We start from the raw sequence: 19,376 nt of genomic DNA on the forward strand, positions 1-19,376 counted from the left end.
CCAAGAAGCTACCTGATGATGAAGGTATGTTAATACAATAATATATCACATACAGAAATACAGACCATATTGTTGATACAGTAACGTATTATACAACGAAATAAATGCTTTCACGGGAGAGGGATATGTACTAAAACCTACAGTGGTCATATAAAAGTCAACCTGTTGGTGAGTTATCAAACATTCGTGGGATAACGAAAGAATTACAAGTCAGCAGAGCTGTGAACTCCTGTTTGCATCCTAGTCGTATTACAAGTATGGTAAGCTCTGTAAAACATTACCCCTGAATAGCAAAAGATGCTCGAAGTAAAATAAGAGGAAACAGTATGTCTCTATCCATAGTCCAGCATTGTTTAATGTTTTGCCTACAGCCATTAGGAACACCATGGAAAATAATAAGTAGCTTGGACTTGTGCCTACTGGTACTGAGTGCACTAACCAGGCAGGATGTGGTGGATACGTAGGGCGATGGGCCGCGGCCTCCTGCAGCCTAACTGAGCAAAGGAACAACAAGACCTAATATCCAAAACCCATCATGGGTAAAACGTAAGGTAAAGTGCCAGATCGAGCTGTGTTGGTAAACCTTTGAAATAATCGTAAGGTATATATCAAGCTATGGGGATAATAAGTGACAAAATTGCCATAAGGCCTAGCTGTGGGGATTGGAATGCCCAGACCGAGATATGGGGGTAGGAGTCCTCTGAAAACATAGTAACGTTAAGTAAGGTAAACCATCGTGAAGTACACGTACACGGTAAGTAACTAGGAAGCAGCCATAGAATAAGTGTGGGAAGAAACCATTGTATTAGGCTTCCACCACTGCCCACAGTGTGTTGGAGTCACTCCAGAAGACTTTCACTTTCCTCCCGCATATCTTACGATGGTTTTACCTTATCTTACATATACCTAATGGTGGTTTCTTGAGCTCCTCTACCCTCACTGCTTTAGTCCTGAAATATCGGCCGTAGTTTGCAAGTACCTCCATCAAACCGAGAGTCTCAATCAGCAAAAGTGGACCTAGATTTTAAGAAGTAACATTAAGAAAACATTGAGCACGTGCACATTCTTAATAACAGTAGTTCAATTTGGCAAATTACACATCAACATCGCAAAGCTAGTCAACAATACACAAGTGAAATGAACGCGTAGTCTTTCAATAACAAAAGATTTATCGAGTCAAAACAGATATCATCTCCAGCACATCCACCAACACCATACCATCCAGACACATCCACCAACACCATACCATCCAGACACATCCACCAATACCATACCACCCACATTTACATCCATCAACACCATACCATCCGCAGACACATCCACCAATACCATACCACTCACAGACATCAATACTTCCACTTCTACCTTCACTTCAGTTAACAATAACACCATCCAACACCAGTGCTAACATGTACTGTCTTCAGGATCTTCACCTTGAGCCTCTCTCTCTCTCTCTCTCTCTCTCTCTCTCTCTCTCTCTCTCTCTCTCTCTCTCTCTCTCTCTCTCTTCCAATCCCCTAATCTTCACGCCAGAGGTACTACACCATTCTGAGAAGACTACTGTAGTGTGGCCAGTACGACGTTACCCGCACTCTCTAGCCAAGAGCAGCTACACCATCAGCTTCATCAGCACCCCATCTGTCAGCCTCAGAGCTACGTAACTGGCTTAATTGTCTCAGGATGCCTTGACGCTTGCTGCCTCACTACCCTTGGCCTTCCTGTGCATGCTCTTAATCCTTAATACCACCTGTACACTGACATGATATACTCTCTCTGTAGCGCGCGCGCGCACACACACACACACACACACACACACACACACACACACACACACACACACACACATGGTATGGCGCTCAAACATTCTCCCAATAGTCAACTCCCAGGGTACTGCCAGTCTGACATGAGCGGTCGCTGCTGCATCCGGGGCTCGGAGAGGAGTGTGGGGGGTAGTGTGCGCTAAGGGGTTCGGCGAGAAATACCCTTCGAGAGAAATACCCTTGAGGGCCGGAGTGGAGAAAGGATCCAAGTGAACATCAACTGGACATGAGTCAGTCGCCCTTAAGCCCAAGGCAAAGGCCTAACCCAACGTTTAAGAAAAAAAATCTTCACTGGCAACAAGTGGTAAGGCTGGAGGCTTTAAATCAGACCACCCTGGAAGAAAGAGTAACGGGTGACCTGATCACAACCTTTAAGTTTCTAAAAGAGATCGACGATGTAAACATTGAACAGTTCGAGATGCAGGGAAAGAGCAATCAGAGGACATAACATGATATTATGTAGGGAAACCTGTTGAAAAGGTTGCACAGAAATACTTTTATGGTATAAAGCGAGGGATGAATGGAATAGAACGACCTAGGACATGGTTGTAAGATAGAAAATATTCAAGATTTGGGGCCCCACTAGCGTAAACCTCTATCCTCACACAGTACAAACAGACAATTACACTGTTGTGGTGGACAGGCAGGAAGCACAGGCAGGGGAGACTTATGCGAGATTGGAAAGAACAAAAAATTTTGTAGATGTCCTTGGAGTTCAGGCACAAGGGAGTCCAAGTGTCTCTGTACACTTAAAAAGAATAATAAAAACAAAAAATGAACTCCTTACGCCATATATAAAATACATCTGACCGACTCAGTCTTCCTAAATTCACCTTTTTCTTCCCTGCCTAGTATTTCTACATTAGCCTCTGGCTGCATTAACATCTTTTCATCATTTTATTTTCATTATTATCATTATTATTATCGGTAACACACACACATTCCCTATTCTAACTTTACCTATCTCAATCAAAAAAATGACAAATTACATGTCAGGCTACTTTATCTACACGAAGTCTCTTGACGAAGTATGGGGAATGTGTATACGTTTAGAACAAATGAAAAGCACGCACATTTCCTTCATCTCGCGTCTTGCGTGCTTCCTGAATGAGATGCGCGAGAATTTACTCTGACGCGACCTGTGCTCTCTTCCTCCTGAGAACGCCTGGGGCTAAGCATCCCTGGCTACTGAGCTCTCCGGAGGATCAATATAGCACGCAACGCCGGAAATGCCAGTGCAAATTCGTTCTCTTCGGAGAAAGCTGGCCTACGGATGTGTGCGGTACAGAGACTAACAAATGCAACCTCTGGTTTTGCGGCGTGAACGCAACTTTGTGGTACACGTCTAAAACTGGCAGTCTTGAACCCCCTTAAACACCATTATACAACCCTTGGGTACCACAGCCTATCCTTTGAACTGATCCTTAATGAAAGGTTAGGTCAAAAGCCTGTCCATCATAACCAATGGTCGTACCGTTGTGCCCAATGTTCGTATGCTCATGCTGAAACGGTCCAAAGACAGACTAACCATATCATTACAAGAGTCCTTTCATTTACGATGTACGTTGTCAGAATATATAAGAAACGTGTGTATACAGAAGCAGGTGATAACAGTACGGGGAGAAGTATTACGTGCTCCGGCAGCGTGACCCACAACATGGAGAGACGTGAACCGCGTCACCTTCACGAGACCTGGTTTTTGCACCTGTTTTTCCTTGAGTGTGCAGGCCAAGGTTAACCGTTATCACTTAGATACTTTTACAAAGGAATTCCAACAGCAACAGACTAATGGGTCCTTTCGAGGCTGTTTGTGATCACGGAGACGCTCACAGATAAATGTGGTACAAATAGAAAGCCATGATGATCATTCACAGAGAAAAAAAACCCAGTGATATTTGAAGTCATCTAACATGGTTCCTCGTAGGCTACAGTGGAAAGTATTACTTTAGCAAAGAAGTTACTTTAAACTACTTTTATTCTAGAGAAGGTGCAAAAACAAACTGGATAGTGAATGTTGACACAGACATCATCAATTACCACCAAATACGTTCAGAAAGAAAATCGAAATTACAGTTAGCCCTTCAAAGGGGAGGTTCCAGACTGGATTTTGTATATCATCAAGGAAAAGGGCAAAACCAACGGTACCCTTCTATACATCATTCTCCTCACACTACAATACCACCAGTATTACTCGGAAAGAGATAGCACAATTCCCTGAGGTGCAGACGGGAGAGAGATACCGTAATTTATACATGGAAAATCCTGGAAGGGATCGGTCCCAGCCTGCATTAAAGAATCTTTCCCCTGTTGGCATGACTCTTACAAGACTGGTATAAATCCACCAAAAACAAGAGATTCCATTGTGTACATTTAAAGTGAATAAACACGGGGAACGAAACTTGACACGTACAATTATCGAACACGTAAATCAACCAGAGAAAAAAATTGATAAACCTAAACAGATAGCTTTAAAATGTATCTGATCAACCAGGTTATGGAAGGAAGGGTACGTAGGTTAACGCGTCGCTGCCTCAAACAGTATGACTGATCTCGAGAGTACACTGTAGCTTAGTACAAAACAGGAGTGTGGAGACGAGATGACTGAATCATTTACTACGGGTGTTGTGTTGTGATGATATGTTTCTGATATGTAAACTTTGCATATCTCCTTTCGATTAATATGTTGTCTGGTGTCTTAATATAAGAACAAGTTTTGAATGTCTGGAATTGATTTCATATATGGCCTCTTTCTGTCTACAAACTAATCTAGAACAACTGTAATCTTAGTTAGCTTATTATCATGTAAGAAGCGATATACTTTTTTTTATATAGAATATTTTCAAATTTTCATGCGACACCTCGAATCTCAAACTTCAGCGCAGCGTAAAGTACTCAAAACTAAATGGCACACATTAAACCAATTCAAAATTTTCATTTCATGGTTTCCCATTCCATTTTTTCCTGCCATGAATGATTTCCCATGTAGTTTTCAAATACTCGGTGACGTAGTGGATGACATGGGATTTTTAAACTATTTTAGGGAATGTTGACATTAATGAATTTAGAAATGCTGCTCAAATTCATCCATCACATTACATATGGAGCGAATCTCAATCTACCTGTTTGTGTAATGGTACACTCTAAGGCGGGCCATGTGAGTGGAATATACTACACTCCTCGAATATATTTTTTTCTTTTTAAATTCACGGGTGGAAATAAACCGGTAGAATCTGCAAAGGGGGGGTGTGTGTGAACCCTCCTGGGAGAGAGATAAGGCGGTGTTAATACACGACCCGCCGTTTATCGCTGTGGGAGGGTTATCACGAGGCCGTGCTAGTGAAGAATGAAGATGAGATGAAGATAAAGAGTGGGAGGAGGGAACGGGGGCAAAAGCCTGAGGACAAAGGTTAAATGAAGATGAATGAAGATGATGGGAAGGTGTAGAACGAAGTGGTGATGGTGGTCCACTACCACGTCACTTTCCATGAACACTGCCTTCTGCTCTGAAGCTACCACGACTGGTCATGTATTTTGACTTTTAAAATACTATTAAATTGAATAAACTATACTGTGTTTTTTCCCCTGCAAGTATCGTGCTGCATCCTGGTATTATGAAAGCAATGAGTGCTGTACCAAGGTATTGCATAGTCATTTTATTGGTAACATCATGCCCTTTATGTCATCATGTTGGCAAAAGTATTTCACTTTGTGATGTAATACGTCGTTATGAAATCAATACATCATGAGCCAAATCATGATGCTGTGAAAGTACTCTACCGTTCGCTACATTAATATACTGCAAAAAAATATTAAAGTACGTCGTATGAAGATCTAAAGCAAGTATCATCTTGTATTACACGGAGGTCACACATCGTGATATATGGCGTATCACCACAGTGTGTGCGAGAGCATTCATGAAAGTAAGGTACCCTTATTATAATGCTACCGCACGGTGAATTAAGGAAAATACAGGTCATGATAGGTTGAGCTGTAGTATTATAAAGTATAATGGAGAAGGCTGATAGAAATGCTCAAGACTTTGTTACTTATACTAAAGTATCATAATGTGAGAGGTTGAAGCTTGACAAAAATACTTGACTTGATAGGCTCATGAAGTACAGAAAGTATTGCAGAAGGATTTGCGGACAATATATATATATATATATTCTGCTGGCAGCTGGCGGGGAAGGTGGTGTAAGGTGTCATAATGCTCGGCCTTGTACTTTAAGTGGGGGTATGCAAATGAGATGCGTGGATGGCTGCTGTGGTGGCCAAAGGGAAAGATAAGGTTAAAAAGAAGAAAATAAACTTTCATCCCTTGGGTGCAGAGAGGAATTTTAAATGAGGGCCGGAATTCAGCCAAGCGAAATGGTGATGAAAAACCGTCTGGAAACAGTGGGAGGTGAGGCTGTGAATATGGAGAGGAGCTGTGAGGTGTTACAGTTACTTTAGAGGACTACTCGTTATTTCCTTTGGTTTACACGAACACCTCACTAGCTGCTGTCCCCGTCAAACTGCCAGAAACATCGTAGTAAACGAAGGATCTGCACCGCGAGCTGTTTAATTAAAGTAGAGGCGGTGATATAATGAGGCTATAAACTACTGCTATAAGTACAATAAAAGCCATATTGGTTTTATGTTTCTAGTGGTATCATGTTGATGTTACGATGGGGTGCTTCCGTGGGTCTGTAAGTGTGAGGGTTTACAATGTAAACAGTTTCCTGCTCTTCGAATGCCCTGGTTTAACTTTACCTTACTTTGGCTTCGTGAGCTGTGACTGCTCTTTTCAGTCACTTGCTATAGGGAAAGTTCCATGGATATCTAACACCAATATCAAAAAAAGGCAATGAATCACTACCGGAAAATTATTGTCCTAGTAGCTTAACGTCTGTAGCCGGTAAACTTATGGAAACTAAAATTAAACAGTTCGACATGGTCAAGCCACAGATTAGTTAAACGTTAACAAGTGGTGTTGCCGCACGAATCTGTGTTGCAACTGGTTCTCTACCTCGTACATATTTATGGCACTGGCAATGTAAGCTATCGAAATTTGCAAAAGAAAAGAAGTTGGATACTAAATCTACAACAAAAATTGAAACAAGAAAGCAAACTACATATAAATTCTGTTGAGGCACAAAGGGTAAACGAGAAAATAGACTTCGGTGCCATTCTCTCTTAAGACCTAAACCCAAATAAGCAGTACACAAAAGTAGCAAAAAAGGAACACAAAATTCTTGGCTTGATAGGCAAAGCTACTGAATTCAAATCTAATGAAATTATCTTCACACTTAAAAAAAAAAGTCACTGTTGCGTCCCCATTCTGAGTGAGTAGTACTGTGCTCAGGTTTGGTCGCCCGATTCGAAAAAGGGACATACCAGAAAACGGAGATAGAACGGAGGGGAGTCACCAAGATGATTCCTGGACTGAAATAAAAAAAAATCCTGCCAAAGCCAACTAAGCAACTTAAATACGTTCTACTTAGAAGAGGTTGAGATAATCTAATGCTTGAGGTCTTCAAAATCATCAAAGACTTCAATAATCTCGCTTTTAAAAAGCTACTTAATAATCAATTCGTGTGATTTTCCTTGCATACGTTTTACCTCTGATGAAGCCACGCACTTTTTCTTCAATAAAACTGTTAACACTTGTAATAATTCACCAATTTCAACAAAACTGTTAACAATTGTGATGATTTACCAATCAGGCAGGTGTAGTGAAAGTAATAAAAAAGATACATCAATATTTCGCTTACAATCCGTTACTAACACTTGTGTGCACCTCCTTCGTTCCATGAAATGTTTACGTTTTTCTCTAAAACATCCGTGTCTTCTACTCTAAATACAATACGAGTTTCTGATCTCTTTAACTATCACAAAAAAAAAAGCTCATTTGGACTCATCGGTCTGTTGCCATTTGATTTCCCTTGCAAAAGCCCAAAACCCATCCCACCAATATTTAACCTATGACAAAACAGACGTGAGCTTTGTACACAAAAAAGTGTTATGTGAATAGAAAAACCTACCCAAACAAGACCAAACCTAAAGTAACCCTCGACTAGGGCCCGAAGGCCCCTGAACCCTCAACGAAAAACCTATTTTCTTTTTTTTTTTTGGCATATTTATAATTTTCAGTAAAACTGGTAAAAACGAGCCAATATCATTTAGGGCGTATGTTCCAGCAATTCGGTGTCTTATTTTTTCATCATGGAGTGGGACAGAGAGAGAAATGTTTAAACTTACTTCAAATACCAGAAGTATCCTGAGCTTGGAATCCCCAACATGGCTTACATTACAATATCACCATGAAGCATGATTGCTGGACTAGCAGTAGCAAGTAGTAATCTGAATGGTAGCGCTGAACTGATGTACTGCGGCACAACTCACATCAACAGGATGCAACACATCGATCTTGATTTCATGAAATCATGAACTTTGGGAGTAATGCGCACAACGGCTCATTCTCGAGCACTGTAATCATCAACTGCCTACATGAATCTTAAGGTGTCAAATACCATACTCCATGTGGAACACCATAAAACTGAACTAATAACTGATGTACTGATGTTGCTCCGAACAATTCATTTAACGAGATGATGCAGGCAATTCGACAAGAGAAAACACTTTCTTTTGTGTGTGGACGTGGCACCGGTTTCCGTAATTGTACCATTTACTATTTCAAACATCTAACTGGAGGAGTCCCTGACACATTGCACTAGCTACCCGAACTTATCTCCAACATCCCGATAAAATTAAGAGGCAGCAGTTACACCTCTAATAGTATGATTACCTGAGAAGAAAGGCGATGTTTGTCAGTTCAGTTTGCGTTATATCGTGATTCACAAAAATGGTAGCACCAGAGAAACAGGCGATATAGAAAAAAAAAATAGTCAAATGATGTGGCCACGGAAGAACCATAGATCCACAAGTAAAATATTCCCAAATTCCTTGATCATGTCTGTTGAAAACTAATATACGCAATAAAAATGCGGAAATGGAAGCATTTCTTCTAAACTTCTGTACGACTTAATACAAATGACCTAATTTAATCACTGTTCTGAGGCCACTCGGGCAAGGGAGCAGGCTTAACACATGTGGAAAACTTTCCTTTCGACCTGCGCAAAGCCTTCATCTCGGCTCGAAACTGAATCTCCCCTTCCACTAAAAGACGTGTGATACCATCTCTCCCTGCTGCGAATTTTTGGTCTCTGGTCAAAAAAAAATACGAAACTTGATAACTTTCCCCAAAAGGTGAGAGAAGAGCTAGGTTGCATAACGATTCATAAATAGATACCTACATCATCAGAGAGCTTAGAAGACCAAGACTTCACCAAAATGTCTTGATTGGACTAACCTCCGCGGGACAAACACGGCTCTCCAAACCAACGGAAGACAAATGCAAGTTAAACTAGTCAAACTCGAACAGGTACAGACTCACGGAGGCACCGATCGTAACATCAAGACATGATATATCGAGATACATAAAACTAATTTCGCTTTATTGTAGTTTATAACTGTAGCTTATAGCCTCATTATATTACCGCCTGTACCTTAATTAACCAGTTCGCGGTTCAGAACCTTCGTTCATTACGTTGTTTCCGACAGTTTAACAACAGCAGCTACTACTATGCTGAGTTGTTTCGTGTATAGCAAATCTAAGGAAATACCAAGTCACCTTGCAAACTCACAGCTCGGCTCTCCATATTCACATCCACGCCATCCAGTGTTTCCAGACTTGCCTTTTATCACCATTTCGCTGAGCTGCATTCCGGCCCTCGTTTAAAATTCCTACCTACACCCACGGGATGTAGCTAGAGCGGGCAGTACCCCGGGAGCTGAGTATTGGGAGAATGTCTTGAGAGCCATACCATGCGCGTGTGCGTGTCTTACAGAGTGTTTCTCGTCAGTGTTCAAGCGTTATTAAGGATTAAAAGTTTTGCATGCACAGGAGGGCCAAGGGCAGTGAGGCATACGAAGCGCCAAGGCATCTGAGACAATTAAGCCAGTTACGTAGCTCTGAGGCTAACAAATGGGGTGCTGATGAAACTACTGTTGATACGGGCACCACCGGTATACAGCTAGCTAGCTAGCTAGTCTTGGCCTGGGAGGGTGATAGCGTCGCATTGACCACACACCACTGTAGGTCTCCCCGGATGTCGGTAGAACTTTTGACCTGAAGACAAGGGAAATGAGAGAGGCTCACGATGAAGATACGAGAAACAGCACATAGCGCTTATGTTATTTTAACGGCGTGCGACGATAACGCTAACGATCGATAATATATAATTATCTGGGACTGTTTTGCTTCCACCTTTATGGTGTGTGGAATGTGGGTTAGTTTTAGATTCTCGGGAATGATTGCCAGAATCACGACTCTTTCTCCCAGAGGATATTTAGTGCACGTCCTGTAGGTGTCCTGAGCTGAGTACACGGGCATGCTCTCAGCGGCCTCATGGCAATTCTGCGTTGAAAAGATGATGTCTATGTGCACACCTGGGGCATTATTGTTTATGGGGAAGTCTGCTGGGCCATTCGTTTCTTTCGTTTTTGTTACCTGAATACCGATTCATATAGCCTTTATAGAACTCGTAAAGGCAAGCTTGTTTACAGTGCTGTTGAAAGTACAGAACTCGTGAAGGCAAGCTGTTACAGTGCTGTTGAAAGTACAAAATTCGTGAAGGCAAGCTGTTACAGTGCTGTTGAAAGCACAGAACTCGTGAAGGCAAGCTGTTACAGTGCTGTTGAAAGCACAGAACTCGTGAAGGCAAGCTGTTACAGTGCTGTTGAAAGTACAGAACTCGTGAAGGCAAGCTGTTACAGTGCTGTTAAAAGTACAGAACTCGTGAAGGCAAGCTGTTACAGTGCTGTTAAAAGTACAGAATTCGTGAAGGCAAGCTGTTACAGTGCTGTTGAAAGTACGGGACTCATGAAGACAAGCTGTTACAGTGCTGTTGAAAGTACAGAACTCGAAGGCAAGCTATTACAGTGCTAGTGAAGATACAGAACTAGAGAAGGCAAGCTGTTACAGTGCTGGTGAAAGTGCAGAACTAGTGAAGGCAAGCTGTTACAGTGCTGTTGAAAATACAGAACTAGTGAAGGCAAGCTGTTGCAGTGATGGTGAAGATACAGAACGTGTGAAGGTTGGATGTTACAGTGCTAGTGAAAGTACAGAACTAGTGAAAGCAAGCTGTTACAGTACACGTTAAGATACAAAACTCGTGATGGTAAGCTGTTACAGTGCTCCTGAAAGTACAGAACTCGTGAAGGTAAGACGTTACAGTACTGGTGAGGGTAGAGAACTAGTGAAGGCAATGCTACTAACTTGGTAATTCATCCCTTGTCCCACTAATGATTAATAATTCACTAACACTTACTGTGTTGTTAACATTACCTTCATAATCATTTAACTTTTAGGGCCTCCACTCTCCTACCTCACTCACCCCATCATCGTAATAAATGTAGTAAACCAACACGACAAACAGTTATTAAAGTCAAACTGAAATGATAAAATCGTTAAAATGAACGCAGTTAATAAACGTCAAACTAATACTTTTACTATATTAATACGAGTTACTTACACGTTACAAAGAGCATTGTTACAAAATTATGAAACAGAACACGATTGTAATGCCATAAAAAAAAAAGAGTTGTGACTAGTAATTAAGAACACAGACAATGTTTCCGTACATTAATAACACTGTAGACTCGAGGGAAGCCAGTGGAGGCAGTAGCCTGCCACACCCCACTCACATTCCAAACAATATTACAACCTGAAATGCTAGATGGGGCTGGAAGTGGTGTTGGTTATGCGGGAGTGATGGTGGTAATGGAAGCCGTGGTGGCAGAGAAGGGAGCTGGGGAAGCTGTACTGATGGTGACGTGATGTTGGTAATAAAGGTATAAGACGGGGTAAAGACGTCCTCCTAATGCATAGTAAGGTATAACACTAGTGACCGTAATCTGGTACAGTGCTGGTGATGGTAAAATACTAGTGAAGGCAAGCTGTTGTAGAGCGCTGGTGATTGTAGAGAACTCGTGAGGGCAATGCTGTTAGTGCTGGTGAAGGTAGAGAGCTCGTGAAGGCAGGCTGATAGTGCTGGTGATGGTAAAATACTAGTGAAGGCAGGCTGCTGTCGAGCGCTGGTGATTGTAGAGAGCTCGTGAAGGCAGGCTGATAGTGCTGGTGAAGGTAGAGAACTCGTGAAGGCAGGCTGTTAGTGCTGGTGAAGGTAGAGAGCTCGTGAAGGCAGGCTGATAGTGCTGGTGAAGGTAGAGAGCTCGTGAAGGCAATGCTGTTAGTGCTGGTGAAGGTAGAGAGCTCGTGAAGGCAGGCTGATAGTGCTGGTGAAGGTAGAGAGTTCGTGAAGGCAGGCTGATAGTGCTGGTGAAGGTAGAGAACTCGTGAAGGCAGGCTGATAGTGCTGGTGAAGGTAGAGAACTCGTGAAGGCAGGCTGATAGTGCTGGTGAAGGTAGAGAGCTCGTGAAGGCAGGCTGATAGTGCTGGTGAAGGTAGAGAGCTCGTGAAGGCAGGCTGATAGTGCTGGTGAAGGTAGAGAGCTCGTGAAGGCAGGCTGATAGTGCTGGTGAAGGTAGAGAGCTCGTGAAGGCAGGCTGATAGTGCTGGTGAAGGTAGAGAACTCGTGAAGGCAGGCTGATGGTGCTGGTGAAGGTAGAGAGTTCGTGAAGGCAGGCTGATAGTGCTGGTGAAGGTAGAGAACTCGTGAAGGCAGGCTGATAGTGCTGGTGAAGGTAGAGAGCTCGTGAAGGCAATGCTGTTAGTGCTGGTGAAGGTATGAAACTTGTGAAGGCAGGCTGATACAAAGCTGGTGAAGGTAAAGAACTGATGATGGCTAGTCCTTCCTGGCTGTGGCTGTGTTTGTGGTTATGATGATACGCAATGGCGGTGGTCGGGGCAGGGCGTGAACAACACGATACCAACAGTATCTATGCTGCCGCGGGGTAATGCTGACAATGTAAGTACCAGCGCTGATAACCATGTTAACACGGGGGATAGAGAAGACGGTGATGACAACATCAGGATCGGACGTGATAACCATGCTGCCATGGAGGGTGGGGCTGAAAGTGTTGAAAACCTTAACAACTGTGAAGACGTGTTGTTGAAGGAATACTGATGGTGCAGTAGAGCCAGAGAAAAAGACGGTCGCACTGATGGGTAAAATAATGTTAGTGTAGGTGATGGTGTTGGTGAGGGTGATGGTGTGGGCGAAGGTGACGGTGTTGGTTAAGGTGATGGCGTTGGTGAAGGTGGTGGTGTCAGTAAAGGTGACAGCAGGTTAGCTGTGATGATGACGGTGGTAGAGCTGGTGAAGGTGACTGAACTGATGGTGAGGGTGTCTCCCGTACTGGTACTCGTGTACTAAGTGATGGGTGAAGGTGTTGGTGATAATGAAGGTAGTGGCAGTGGTGGACACGGCTGCCAGTGTAATCAAGACACACGGCACGTAAACTGGGCATGGTGAGAACATCTAGCAAAACCATGACTGAAGATATGTGATATTCTAGCAATGATACCCAGACGGGTGACAGATAACGGTATAATGCTGACGCTTGCTCTCATACCTGAGAGCGAAGCACAGTGTACAGCTGCCTGCCATTACATCCGGATACAACCAGTCAAGGTAGCTGCTGTGTTGGTCAGCTTTAATGATGAGACCTGCGGTAGTGACAAAGGTGGTGTGGTGTGGATGGCTGTACTGTCCTCAAGAATAAGAAAGTGGGTGGTGTTGGTAACTGTGACGGTAGGTGTGCTGGTGAAGGCTGTGTTGGTAACTGTGACGGTAGGTGTGCTGGTGAAGGCTGTGTTGGTGACTGTGAAGGCAGATGTCATGGTGAAGGACTGGGTACTGATGCCGGTTACGGTGGTGTTGGTGACTGGGGTGGTAGCTGTCCTGGTGACGATGTGGATAGTACTGCTGGTGGTGGGGTGGTGGTGGAGATATTCCAGGTGGTGCTTCTGCTTTAGTAAAACATATGGCGCTAGTTAAAGACTTCAGTTATGTTTCCACCCGCACAACCACTAGTAAAGTGATTGCCCTGGTGGAAACACAACTGAAGTCTTTACCTTGGCAACCGAGAACAACGTGCTTTTCAATGGAGATAAAAGTTCACCTCCTCCGGTATGGGGAAAATGAAGAGAGTCAACAAAGAATACCGGACAGACACACACGCTATCATGAACCAGACGAATCATGTGAAAAACCTTGGAGTGATGATGTCTAACTACCTAACCTTCAGCAAATACAACAAAGCAAAGCCTGGGCCCATCCCTGGTTGGGTTGAAGACCCCCCCCGATGACTCCACGAGGTAAGGTTAATGGTAAAACCGACTCGGTATCCTTATCAGATAACACCATGCTTTGAATCATACCAAGTCCTGTATAAGGTAAGAGAGAGAGAGAGTGCACCTCTTCTTCTAACTAGCAGAAACCCGTCCTTCCAACGTCACCACATAGCATCACTGCACCAAATCGCGACACATCCCTTGCATTCCATACCATAGCACTCATTACAGTCGAGCACGCACTCCACAGGAACACCATTACCCCTTGCAGCACGTGGTGGTAACATAGCACGGGAGGGTTTTATCATCAGGGGGGTTTATCACGAAGCTTTGGACCCACGAGATTAGATAAGAGACCTCGAGGAATAAGCGCCACACCGGGATTATTCCTCACCTGAGCCTTCTGGCTAGTCTTACAGGCATCAAGCTTAAAGTTCATACAAGGATAAGCGAGGCATTAATGTTATCATGATCGGTGTACTTAACCACCTAAGCACGCCTGGAATGATCCCCTTCCACGGCGGTAAGACCATTGAACACAACGGCACGACCCCTGGGTATGATAGACTGGCCTTTGAACTCCTCTCCTCTCCACTAGGGTAGTACAGTAAACCTCAAAGGACTAATCAGATTAAGTCACCGACACAGTAATTTGTTGGTGAAAATTGGCCACTGCTGGATCACTGGCAAATACAGTAACAGCACGACTGACGGACACTTTTCAGTCATCTCACAGTATGGCACTGCATGACTGTACGTATGACAGCTACATTATCATGCAACAATCCATGACTGCAAGAAGAGGTGTACCATCTCCGCCAGTGCTCTCGTGAGGTGTCTACGTGTGACCTTACCACTGAGGCTTAAACCCGGGATACGCACCGGGCTACTGCTGCTTCCCATAAACATGCGTGAAGATCAGTCACACGAGGTCTTACCGTTATGTAACCTACTTTCCTCCAACAGAGATGCCGTGGAATTCCTTTCCTTCTGTTTATGGCTCTTTTAAAAACTTTCCCACATTGACAGTGTCTGTAGAAAAACCTTGTACGCCTCCCCTGTACGTTTTCAAAGACGTACGTTGCCATCTCTCCTTTGGCCTTTATCACCATCTGTAGACGTCTGGACATGGAATTGGCAACGTTCCTGAAACATTCTACGTCCACGTTTTAGGTCCTTAGGGTCCTGCTCTCCGGAATAAGGCGTGGCACTGATAAGGTGTTGCAGGAAGCAGCCGCCCGGTCATGCGTTCTCAGCGCCCAATGCACACTTACAAATTTATTTGTATACCCACATTTTCTTGCTTCCACGCGAGAATACTGACCTTCCCATCCGTGGAAAGTTAAGATCTAACCATCTGGAAGCACAAATGGAAGAATTACAGCACCTAGAGGCAAAATTCCCAAGGCCTGAAAGAGGAAAGGAAGAACATCCTCCCTCAAGATAGCCTAAGGCACAACGAGGCAGGTTGATAAAGCTCATTCCGTTAAAAACACTAATCTCAACGACCTTAGCCATGTCTCGCCTTTACAAGTAGAGAGGGGGTGGTACGGTAACGATGAATTCCACATGTGGCAGCTGCATGATCATGTGACACACAAAAACAGCACGTGAGGTAACAACACGATCACGTGGTACAGCAAGATAGGAGGCATTGCAACATCTGTACCACGGGGCCTAAAGCGAGCAAACATGACAGCCTAACACACCAAGACAAGTATACTTATGGTACAGTAAAGACAGAAGAACCAGCTAAGAGAAGACGGGGGAGGTAAGCCCTAGGAGGGCAGCAGTGGGGTTGACGAAGCACGTGCCCACACTGGGGGGGACCAGCGGATTGCCATGAAGACAGTGACATCAACATTACCACCAACAACATCAACAGGTACAGCAATAGCAGCAGAGGCAACCATAATCAGAAGGGAGAGGGGAAGAGCAGTACATTTACAGTAGTCTTAGGTGGGTGCAGCACCATCAGATGTAACTGCACCAACAGAAATAGAAACGGTTGTAGTAGAAGTAACGGTAGCAACACAGCGCCAGCAGCAACAATATACTAGTAACAGCAGAAGCAGCAACAGAAGTAGAAGTACGAGAAACAACAGCAGCAGCAAAAGCGGCGAGGGTAGCAGCAACGATGGCGGCAGCAGCAGCAGCAGCAGAAACTATAGCAGGAGCAGCTGAGGCAGCAGGAAGGGCATTATAGAAAGAGGGAATACAGCAGGAGGGGGAGGTTGAAAAAGAAAGAAAGATATGACAATACAAGAGGAGGAGGAAAAAGAAAGAAAAACATAATAATAAAAGAGGAGGAGAGAGAGGAAGAAAGAAGCAGGAAAGGGGGAGGGAAAATGGGGAAGGCACCATGTCAGGGGCGGGCGGTGACTCACCCACTACGTGACGACGTGGCTATAACGACCTGGACTGACCCCCTCCCAGCTCCCCGCACACCACCACCACTGTGTCCTCCCCTCCTCACACACTACCAACACCACTCCCTACCGAGACTTGGCTGTAAGTAACGACTTGCGTTGCCCCTCTCCCCAACAATATCACTGTGACTTCTACTACTACTACTACTACTACTAGGTCCACTACTACTACTACTTCCTGACAACAGGATGAATACCCGAAGTGCCCGCCCCCCTGACGTTCACGAAGCGAGGACCCGACAATAACGACTCGCGTTAGACCTCTCCCCTCCCTCTTCCAACGAACCATTATAACCACTGGCACCACTTATCCCAGCAGCTCAGCTACCAAGCTTCCTTACTTACAGACGGCTTTCATTGCTGCACTTTTCTGTCATCAAGGTCACACATGGTTAGTCTGGTATATCTTAAACCCGAGTGTCCAGTTCCTCCTTAACGTACGTGTCGTTTAAACAAACAAAAAGCTGCTGATGCCTATTCTGTTTTCGGGTCACCTGAAGTGTCGGTTCTCTCCCTCTCTCTTCATAATTGTTTGTTTAGGTTAGGTTAAGTTTGCAACCTAGTAAAACCTAACCTGACCTAACGCACAAATGTACTGGGAGGTGGGGTGGGGAGAGAGAATCTCTACCTACACTGTACTCAATGTGCACATCCTACAGTCTGCCATTCAAGCGAGGACTTATCTTTGTATGCAGGCTTGGTCCTAGACCCCCCCAGTGTTTTCCATCAGTACACTGTACCTGTCTCGTGCGGATGTTTTACTAAACAGGGTTTTTACAGTCTTTTGTCTCTCTTAATAATTCAGATGGTCAGTGAATCGATACGGGCGGTAACGAACCTCCGGATGTTTCCTGGTTCAGCAATTTCTCTGGGTCTACACACACGACGTTGGTTCCACTACAGAAAGAAAAAAACAAATAAACAAACGCTTCGAATAGTGTCATCAACTGGCATTGCTTCTCTTGACTAAAGGGGTTTCCCATGTTATCATAAAGACATGCATTGCACCCCACGGTGCCCGCCAACACCACTCGCCGCGTGACGACAAGGCCCAAAACACTTGCGCTGCTTACCAACACCGACACTCTAGACGCGACACCCCTCATCATAATCTTCTGTTGCCTCGTATAATGACCACGGCGCACCACATGCTTCCTTATACACCACTACCACACTCCTCTGTCGAATGACATCATGCAAGTGCTCCACACACTTAGGATCTACTCATATCTATCCACAAGGAACACTGGTAACAGCAAGGGTGTGTGATAACCACGGCTCCAGATAGAGAGGCTGATTTAATGAGCGACGATGCAGCTTGGCGTCCCAGCTCGAGCTGCAGAAGACTAAACAAACCTCCCACGCAAACACATACGGTACATGCAACGGCGACACACGCTCTCTCTCCCTCTCTCTTTCCTCATAATGTTTTCCAGTTTCCATACCTTTACCAAACGTCTGTAACAACAGAAATGCCTCCGATTTAAAGCCCCAGCACTAAATTCCAACAGAACAATTAGAGCAAAATAGTTATTAATAACTACGACAATGGCGTCATTAACAATTGGTACATAACAATACCTACTTGCATAACCTGCCTGCCTCATCACGACCAGCACAGCACTACCATCGCCACATTCACAGGCTTTTACATAACAACTTCGCCGCTAAACATACATCATCTAACGCACCACCACTGGAGGCAGCATTTACGGCAACGTCAAATACGTAACCCATTGACCACAGAGGGTTCGTATGAGGGCCTGACCTACCTACCTTTTACGGCCAGGTGAAGTCATCATACCCAAGGATCGTACCGTTGTGCTCAAGGGCCGCGCCGGACTCGTAAGGTTGTGTTCAAGACTCGTACCGTGATGCAATTAGCTGCTACCAGCAGACATCTTTCCAGTCATGTTAAGAGATGACCCAATATATACACAACGGTTAAGTTAACCCAGGATTGCTTTCATATTACCACTGTCCAACCACAGCTTTCTTAAGCCACAAAGTAATCCATTTCGATCACAAAGACTTCCCAATAATAAAACGTTTCAATCAACAAAACTTCATTCGTACATGAAACCAAAAATTGTATTAACCCCTACTGACGCTCTGGGCAATAAAGTCAAATTCACAGCAATATTACAGAACATACAACTCTGCAAATGGCTTATTAAATACATCAGTTTCAGTCGTTCGGGGGGAAACGCACTGTCCGTAAATATAAATGTTGCCGATAATGCGTGTAAAAATTTCCCCGCTGTTCCGCAGTACCATGTCAGCAGTTACGGGGGAGGAAGAGGAGGAGGAGAGCAGAACTGATCTGGGGACGGCAGGGGAGAGAAATGGAGAGGTGTGAAGAGCCAGGAATGCCGAAAATGGCTGCGGACAGAGGAAGACAGGAGACAGATGGGGGGTTTCCCTGAGGGAGAAAAAAAATCGTTGAACTATGAGAATGAAGGCTGCAGAAAGTCGAACTGAGGTAAAGAAAAAGGAAAAGGGGAAAAATTATCGAAAAGAAGAGGGAAGAAGGGTGACAGAAGATGAGTGAAGCTGAGGAAGAAAGGTATAAAGAAGATATGGTGCTTGGAATGGTTGAGGGGTGATGAGAATGTGGAATGTGGGAAGGAAGGGAAGACTGTGCACAAACGGAAGAGTGAAGAAAGAGGCCACGGATGATGAGAGGAAAGAGAAAAGTATAAAAAAAAAAAGCTGGTCCTGTAATGAAGAGGGTTGGTAGGGGGAGGGGAGCTGAAGGGTGGGCAATAAAATGGTGGGAAGGCAAAGGAGGGTAGCAGCATTGGTGAGACGGGGAGAGAACATCCTGA

Source organism: Panulirus ornatus, chromosome 29, assembly GCF_036320965.1.
Source record: "Panulirus ornatus isolate Po-2019 chromosome 29, ASM3632096v1, whole genome shotgun sequence".
Lineage (NCBI taxonomy): Eukaryota > Metazoa > Arthropoda > Malacostraca > Decapoda > Palinuridae > Panulirus > Panulirus ornatus.